At 36.7% G+C, this 9,181-nt stretch overlaps 1 pseudogene; it reads left to right on the top strand.

Annotated features, from left to right (window-relative positions):
• Nucleotides 1-7,797: 7,797 nt before the first annotated feature.
• On the top strand, nucleotides 7,798-8,661 carry LOC105530373 (annotated as a pseudogene).
• The last annotated feature ends 520 nt before the right edge of the window (nucleotides 8,662-9,181 follow it).

Below are 9,181 nucleotides of genomic sequence, written 5' to 3'. Positions count from 1 at the left end.
TTCTTTCTTGAATCATTACTAGGTCAGCATATAAATATGCTGTGATAGTTTCCATCTTAAAACTGACCACAGAATTTCTTGATATCTGAAATACTCTAGAAACCTCCTCATTTCTTGGTTCCCCTTCACAGGAAAATATATTAAAAGAGTTGTGTATACTCACTTTAATTCCTGACCTTCCGTTATCTTATCAACAGTTTATATCAGACTGTTATGCTCGCCACTCAACTGAGACACTCTTAAGATTACTGTGACCTAAAACTTACAAAAACCAAGAGTCAATTTTTTATCCTCAGTGACTTGACCTCTTAGCTGGTTGCTTACTCCTTGCATGTCCAAGGACATCTGGAATCATGATTGACCCCTTGGTCAGCCCTTGGAAATGTGACTCTTAGAATATAATTGATGCCAGTGATTGAGGGTTTCATTGTGTTCACCTGGAGCTATGGACCGTTCCATATCAGTTTCTCAGGTTGCTTTGCACAAACACCAAGATTGATCATGTGCACCTGGTTCCACTGTTGGACTCTCATGTTTCTACTGCTATGGATGATATGCCTTTCTAATCAACTCTCAATAAAAGCCTTGGACCCAAAGATTCAAATGGCCTTCCCTGGTCTGATCTATCCCACAACAGTTCTTATAGTTGGCTGCTAGAAATAAAGCATGCTCTGTGTGGCCCCAGATGGGGAAGGACTTGGAAAACTATGTTTAGCTTCTCTGTACTATGCCCAATGCAAATATGTTCCCGTTGCTTTTGTGCTTATCCTTTGCTGTAATAAATTTTAGCCATTAAAATAATCTGCTACTGAGTCAGGTGAGTCCTTGTAGTGAATCTGCAAATTTGAAAGTTGTCTTAAGGCCACTGAAACACTCTACCTTCAAAGTATACCCAGGACTTAGCCACTTCATACCTTCTTTGCAGCTCCCACTCTGGTCCAAACAATCATAATCTCACATCTGGGATAATATAATTATGGTTTTACCAGTACTACCCTATAGTCAGTTTTCTAAATAGCTGAAAGAGTGATAAAAATATAAATCTTAGTATTGTCTCTTTTATATCTGTGAAAAATGACATTGGAATGTGGATAGGGATTGTGCTGAATCTGTAGATCCCTTTGGACAGTATGAATATTTCAACAATATTAATTCTTTGGTGAAAGGAAAATATCTTGGGCCCCCAAAATCACTAAGGAAAACTCAGGCTGGAAACTGCTTAGGGTCAACCTGCCTCCTATTCTACTCAAAGTCACCCCTCAGCTCACTGAGATAGATGCATAATTGATTGCCTCCCTTGGAGAGGCTAAACAGAAACTCAAAAGAATGGTAACCATTTGTGTATCCCTTATATCTGTGACCTGGAAGCTCCCTCCCCGACTTCGAGTCTTCCTGCCTTTGCTTCAAGTTGTCCCGCCTTTCCAGACTGAATCAATGTACTTCTTAATATATTGACTGATGACTCATGTCTCCCTAAAATGTATAAAACCAGCCTGTGCCCTGACCACCTTGGGCACATGTCCTCAGGACTTCCTGAGGCTGTGTCACAGGCGTGTCCTCAACCTTGGCAAAATAAACTTTCCAAATTAACTGAGACCTGTCTAAGATTTTCTGGATTCACACTTCCAAGCCATTTATTTTGTGTCTTCTTCAATTTCTTTCATCAGTGTTTTATAGTTTTCAATGTACAGATCGTTCACCTCCATGGTTAAATTTATTCCTGTGCATTTTATTTTTTGGTGCTATTATGAGATTGATTTCTTAATTTATTTTTCAAATAGTTTGTTGTTAGTACATAGAGATGCAACTGAAATTTGCATGTTGATTTTGTATCTTGCAACATTAGTAGATTTGTTTATTAGTTTTAAAAGGTTTTACGTGGAGTCTTTAGGGTTTTTTTTATATAAGGTCATGTCATCTGCAAACAGAGACAAAACAGAATGGCTACTATCAAAGAGACAAAAGATAGCAAGTGTTAGTGAGAATGTGGAAAAGAGGGAACCTTTGAACACTATTGGTAGAAATGATTTGTTCAGCCATTATGGAAAACAGTATGAAAATTTCTCAAAAAACTAAAACTACCATGTGATCCAGCAATCCTAACTGTAGGTATATGTCCAAAGAAATTGAAATAAGTAAGTCAAAAAGATAGCTGCACACTCATGTACATTGCAGCACTATTAAAAATAGCCAAGATATAGAATCAACCTAGATGTCCATCCATGGATGAATGGATAAAGAAAATGTAGCATACATACATATATATATATATATATATATATATGTTTCATACCTTACATTTATACTATATATATGTGTGTGTGTGTGTGTATATATCTCTCAAAGAAGCAAAGAGGCAAAAAAGCAAAAGCAAAGAGCACAATGCTATATATATAACATATGCCCCACAGTAGCCACTGGAGAAACATAAGTGAATAATATTCCATACGGAGTGGAATATATATGGAGTGGAATATTATTTAGCCCTAAAAAATAAGTAAATCTTATCATTAGAGTCAACATGAATGAACCTGGAGGACATTATGCCAAGTGAAATAAGCGAGGCACAGAAAGACAAATACTGCATCATCTCACTCATATGTGGATTCTATTAAAAAGGTGAACTCAAAGAAGCAAAGACGACAACGCCGGTTACTAGGGGCTGGGATATGGGGGAAAATAGGGAGATATTAGTCAAAAGGTACAGAGTTTCAGTTATGCAGAATGAGTCAGTTCTGGAAATCTAATGTACATCATGGTGACTATAATCAATAATACTATATTGTATACTTAAAATTAGCTAAGAAAATACATCTTAAATCTTCTCACCACAAAAAAGGTAACTATGTGAGGTGATGGACATGCTAATTAACTTGACTATGGTAATCATTTCACAATATATACATTTATAAAAAAAAGGTTTCATACCTTACATTTATACAATTTTTATTTGCTAATTATATCTCAATAAAGCTGGAAGAAATAAATATTGGGTTTTCAAAAAGAAAGTAAATCTTATTTTATCACTACTCTATTCGACACCTTCTAGTGACTGTCCACTGTATACAGAATAAAAATTACACTCTTTAGTCTAGCTTACAAGGTCAAAAATTATCTGGTCTCCTTCTGCCACTTCTCTGAACTCATCTCTTATCAATCACTTCCACCCTTGATCATTTTTCTCTTCTCTGTTCTTAGAACATCTCTAGTTTATTCTTCTGGAAGAGCTGTTCTTTCTGTCTGGAAAGCTCTTCATATTGATCTTTGCACGGCTAGCTCCCTCTGGTCATTCAGGTTTTGTTTTATATGTCACTTCCACAGAGTGGCCTTCCAGATCACCCTAGCTTTTAAAGCCTTTTCCTCCCGGTTACTTTTATCATACAGCCCTCTGTATTTTATTCATGGCACTTACCGATATCTAAACTTATTTTGCATTTTGTTTGTTTCTAGAACACAGTCTTCTTGAGGGCAAAGTCTTTTTGTTTGCTGATGTTTCTCCAATGCCTAGAGCAGTTCCTGGCTTATAATAGCAGGCATTTCAGTAAATGTGTGGCTTGAATGAAGAAACTGAAAACAAGTTGCAGCTTTTGAAGAAGTCCCTGTGGGGAGGTTTTTGTTTTTCTGAAATAGGCTGAAAAAACCTTTAAGTAGATGTTGTTAGCAGAAAGTGTAGGCTAAGGAATTCCCAATACTGTGCGAACTTTATCATCTCTATTATTCACTGTTGTGTGTCCTATGTGCTTGAAATCGTGCCTGGCTTATCGCAGGTGCTCAGTAAAGATTTGTTGAATACATGAATGGTGCCTGATACAAAGTGTGAATTGAAAATATTTGGAGAAAAAAATTAGAAATGACGACATGCCACAGATACCTGGGTGACTGGTTTACATCTTTCCCCTTCCCATGTTCAAATTACTCCCCTCAATTGAGAATATTAGCTTATTTATTCAAATATATTATATTTATTGAAGACTTAATTAGTACAAGTGACATTGTAATATGACCAATTCTCCAAATTAACTTACTGAAAGCATTACTAAACAGAACTTCTTGAATAGTTGAGTTCATCTTACATCTTTGTCAGCTGGGCAGTAAGAAAGCTGATGGAAGATCAGGATCATCCTATACCATGCAGTGTATACAGTAATAATGGTACAGACTGAACAATATTTTTGTCTACCCTTAATGCCCATGTCAACTGTTGGGATTTTAAGAAAATGTTTCTATGAAGTTCCATGTATTTTAAGAAATGTCACAAAAGGATTAACTGTATTAGTCAAAGTAGTTTTCTCATGTGCAAGTCTCATAGCATTATTTGGATGCCTGCTTTTTGGATAAAACTTTAAATGTCAATTATCTTGGCTCAGAAAGACAACTGATTTCAATTGTTTTTGGACAATGAAGAGCTTTGCAATGTGTAGGACACTGAGGGGTGCTATAATGAGCCTCCATGCACGTATATCCATTTAACCTAATGAGGTAAATTCCTACAAGTGCAATAGCTGCATCAAAGTTTATGCATTCTTAAAATGTTCATACTCATTGCCAAATTACTTTCCAAAATGGTTAGAGCAAATCTATATTCCTGCCAAATATCTGTGAAATATTGCTGTTGTCTCGTTTCTCTTCTAGAAGTGGATATCCTCACACTTTCTTAACCTTCTAAATTTTCCATATAATTTTTCAAAATATTATATCCTTTTGATAATTCAATTTTTATTTCCTTGACAATTATTGAGGTTGCACATATTTTCATATGATTATTATTTTAATTATGTGAATAATGTGTTTACATTTTTGCCCATTTTAAATTTTATTAATCATATTTTGTATAATAAATTACAAATTATTGATTTGAAGGATTTTGTTGTGTATTAGAGATGTAAATGTTTCATCTCTGTTTTATATTTTAAAAATGTATTCTCCTGGGTTTTGTCATTTTAGTGTATTTATAAAACCTTTTGATGTATAGGAGATTTTAATATTTACATGATTAAAGTGATCAAGTTTATCCTTTCTTGATTTTTCATCCTGATAGGATATGTATACTCAGACTGAATTTACAAAATATTGTCCTATATTTCCTCGTATGATATCCATTTCACCTCATTTCATTTTTTTAAACTATGTGATTCCATTTATATTAAGTTCAGATAATCATTCAAAATATTTACAGGTAAGAACCCAAATTTATTTTTTCCAAGTGTGTATTCAATGGACCCAATTACATTGAGTAATCCTTCATTCCCTCACCTCTTTGATATATTCATTTTAAAATAGTTCATCCCTCTGTATACTTGGAAGTATTTCTTGACTCTTTTTTCTATTCCACTAATTCATTTGTCTATTCTTTTGTCAATGGCATGCTCCTTTGATTACAGTGGCTTTAAAATGTAGTTTGCTATCTGACAGGTCAATTCCCTTCACCGTATTCTTTTTAAAAAATATCTGGGCACTTCTTGTACATTTCTTCTGTCATCTAACTTTAAATGTATTTGTTATATTGCAAAAAATCCACTTGGATTTTGACTGAAACATTAATATATTAACTAATTATATAGCTGAGAATCGGCATTGTCAACTATCAGTAAGTAAATAAATCATAGCTTTTCAACCTTAGATTGCTATTCAAGTGGTAAACCATCTTAATTGCAACTCAAAATATGCAATTCATTATGTCTAATTCTGTGATTTGCTGCTCATGTGCTTTTTCTATCTATGGCCTTCAAGATTTCATTAAAGATTAGCATTCACATGGATGTCTTGTGCTTCAGTGTCAACTGTTCTGGAGGGCACTTGCCTTATGCCTAGAGGTGACCGCCAGAGCCCTCAAATATGATTTTTGTGAAAACCACATGGTCTCACTTTATCTCATGTCATATTAAACATATATATTTGAAAATTCAATCCAAACAATAGAAAATTAATTTATATTTTGGAATACATTACATCTTTATAGTATTTTCTTCCTTCCAAGGACAATGCTATGTCTGTTCATTTATTCAGGTATGGCTTCAATATGTTCTTTTATAATTTTTCATTATAAAATGTATTTCTTGGCCGGGCATGGTGGCTGATGCCTGTAATCCCAACACTTTGGGAGGCTGAGGCGGGCAGATCACTTGAGGTCAGGAGTTCAAGATCAGCCTGGCCAACATGGTGAAACCCTGTCTCTACTAAAAATACAAAAATTAGCTCAGCGTGGTGGCACACACCTGTAGTCCCAGCTACTCGGGAGGCTGAGGCAGGAGGATCACTTGAACCTGGGAGGCAGAGGTTGCAGTAAGCCAAGATCATGCCACTACACTCCAGCCTGGCAACAGAGCAAGACTCTGTCTCCAAAAAAAGAAAAGTATTTCTTGTTATTTTATTGTTTATGTGGAAATTGGAAGTGTGATTTCTTTTTCTTTCCATTTCAAATTCTAATTGTATATTGTCAATATAAAACAAAACTAATTGTTTTTCTAGCCAACTTACTAAATTTTCTCACCATGATAGCTAATTTACTGGGTTACTTTGTGTTTTTCTAGGTATAAAATCATAATATTCTCAAATAATACTAATTTTGTCCCACATTCAAAACTGTATACCGCCCGCCTCGACCTCCCAAAGTGCTGGGATTACAGGAGTTTGAGACCAGCCTAGCCAACATGGTGAAACTCTGTCTCTACTAAAAAATACAAAAATTAGCCAGGCGTGGTGGCAGGTGTCTGTAATCCCAGCTACTCGGGAGACTGAGGCAGGAGAATCACTTGAACCTGGAGGCAGAGGTTCCAGTGAGCTGAGACTGTGCCACTGCACTCCAGCCTGGGTGACAGAGTGAGACTCCCTTTCAAAAAAAATAATGTATACCACATATTTAATTTTTCTATCACATCGCATTAGCTATTGTGAGTAATAATTACAGGGAAAGAAAAATATTTCATATACTAATGCTTAACAGTTATACAGAAAACCTGAACACTATGCAGTCATTAACAATGAAATTTTGAAGAATATTTAATGACATGGGAAATGTTCCTCATGTATTAAGTGAAAAAAGAGATTTGTTTTTGGAATATATTGCTTTTGAAACACACACACACACAGCCATATACATCATTCTCAGTGGAAGAAAAGGCTGGGTGAATACACGTCAATACACAAGCTATTATCACTGGATGATAGAATGTTCCCCTTTTTAATATTTTGAGGTATTTTTCAAATTTCCATGAGAAGCATATATAATTCTTATGATCAGAATAAATGCTTTTATTGCAATATATAGAGATTTGTAGGGGAAGTGCTGCCAGACAGTGAGAGGGATCTTCTTAGTTGGTCTGTAGTGTCTACCCATTAAGTTTCAAAATATTAACTGCAAAGAGGTTTTTCATATAATGGCAGTTGCTCAACCTCCTGTCTTTATATTTCTATGACTCTAGTTGCTATCTTCGCAGATTTGTGGAATGCTGGCACTGCAACTCTCTTTAGTGCAAACTGGCTCTGGTAATGCTGTCTGCAAAATACATTTGCTGGAAAATATATGTGCAATATGGCTACCCTGTTGGATATAAGTAGGAGAAAGGAACAATTTCTGCTGAGTTCTGCCCAAAAGACTCTCCCCTGTTACTTAGAGTCCCTATGCCCCCTCACCCCATAGATACTTTTCTGTTTTCCTGACCATCAGTCATCTCCTGAACTGACACAGTTACAGTTAAAACTTGTCCCCTTGCAGGTTTGCTGGTGCTTTACTCTATTTCATACAGGTTATAAAAGTGATTGTTCTGATACCTGAACGTTGAGTGCGAGCCCGCGGAGATGAACCCTTTAACTAAGATGAAGCTGATCAACAAACTGAATGAGTGAGAGGTCCAGCTTGGGGTGGTCGATAAGGTTTCCTGGCAATCTGAGTACAAGGACAGCGCCTGGATCTTCCTAGGAGGGCTTCCTTATGAACTGACTGAAGGGGACATTGTCTGTGTGTTCTCACAATATGGGAGATTGTTAACATTAATCTCATGCGGGACAAGAAGACTGGGAAATCCAAAGGATTCTGTTTCCTCTGCTATAAAGGCCAGAGGAGCACAAATCTGGCCATTGACAATTTTAATGGGATCAAGATGAAAGGAAGAACTATCCGAGTGGATCATGTGTCTAACTATAGGACTCCTAAAGACTCAGAAGAAATGGATGATGTGACCAAAAAGCTCCAGGAGAAGGGCTGTGGGGCGTACCCCCTCACCAAGTTTGTCTGAGAGCTCTGAAAATGAAAAACCAACAAAAAAGCACAAAAATGACAAAAAGAAAAAAAAAAAAAGAAAGAAAAAGAGAAAACTGACCAGGAGGTACAGGCAGAGCAACCATCCTCTTTCATCACCCAGAAGCAAGACTGTGAAAGAAAAGGATGACCCTGGCTCTGAGAAGCACAGCAGTAAGAACTCAGAGACAGCTCAGAAGTCAGAGCCCAGGGAGGGGCCAAAGCTCTCCAAGGCGAGGACTGCCTACTCTGGTGGAGCAGAGGACCTAGAGAGGGACCTGGAGAAAGAGAAACCCAAGCACGAGCACAAGTCCTCAAGCAGGAGGGAGGCAAGAGAAGAAAAGACCAGGAATAGGGACAGAGGGCAGAGCCCAGACACACATTCTAGCCAATACAATGGGCATACTGAAGGGTGTAGTCGTTAGCAGTAAAAGCAGGAGCCAAATTTCTTTAAGTTCTTTGTAGATTCTAGATATTAAAGTCTTTTGTCAGACGGATAGATTATAAAAATTTTCTCCCATTCTGTAGGTTGCCTTTTCACTCTGATGATAGCTTCCTTTGCTGTGCAGAAGCTCTTTAGTGTAATCAGATCCCATTTGTCAATTTTGGCTTTTGTTGCTATTGCTTTTGCTGTAACAATCAAGAAGTCTTTGCCCATACCTACATCCTGAATGGTATTGCCTAGGTTTTCTTCTAGGGATTTTATGACTTTAGGTCTTAGGTTTAAGTCTTTAATCCATCATGAGTTAATTTTTGTATAAAGTGTAAGGAAGGGATCCAGTTTCAGTTTTCTGCATATGGCTAGCCAGTTTTCCCAACACCATTTATTAAATAGGGAATCCTTTCCCCATTGCTTGTTTTTGTCGGGTTTGTCAAAGATCGAGTGGTTGTAGGTGTGTGGTGTTATTTCTGAGGCCTCTGTTCTGTTCCATTGGTCTACGTATC

The sequence above is a fragment of the Mandrillus leucophaeus genome, unplaced genomic scaffold, assembly GCF_000951045.1.
Source record: "Mandrillus leucophaeus isolate KB7577 unplaced genomic scaffold, Mleu.le_1.0 Scaffold816, whole genome shotgun sequence".
In the NCBI taxonomy this organism is placed as follows: domain Eukaryota; kingdom Metazoa; phylum Chordata; class Mammalia; order Primates; family Cercopithecidae; genus Mandrillus; species Mandrillus leucophaeus.
The sequence above is the reverse complement of the archived record's forward strand: the minus strand, read 5'-3'. Positions and strand labels throughout refer to the sequence as shown.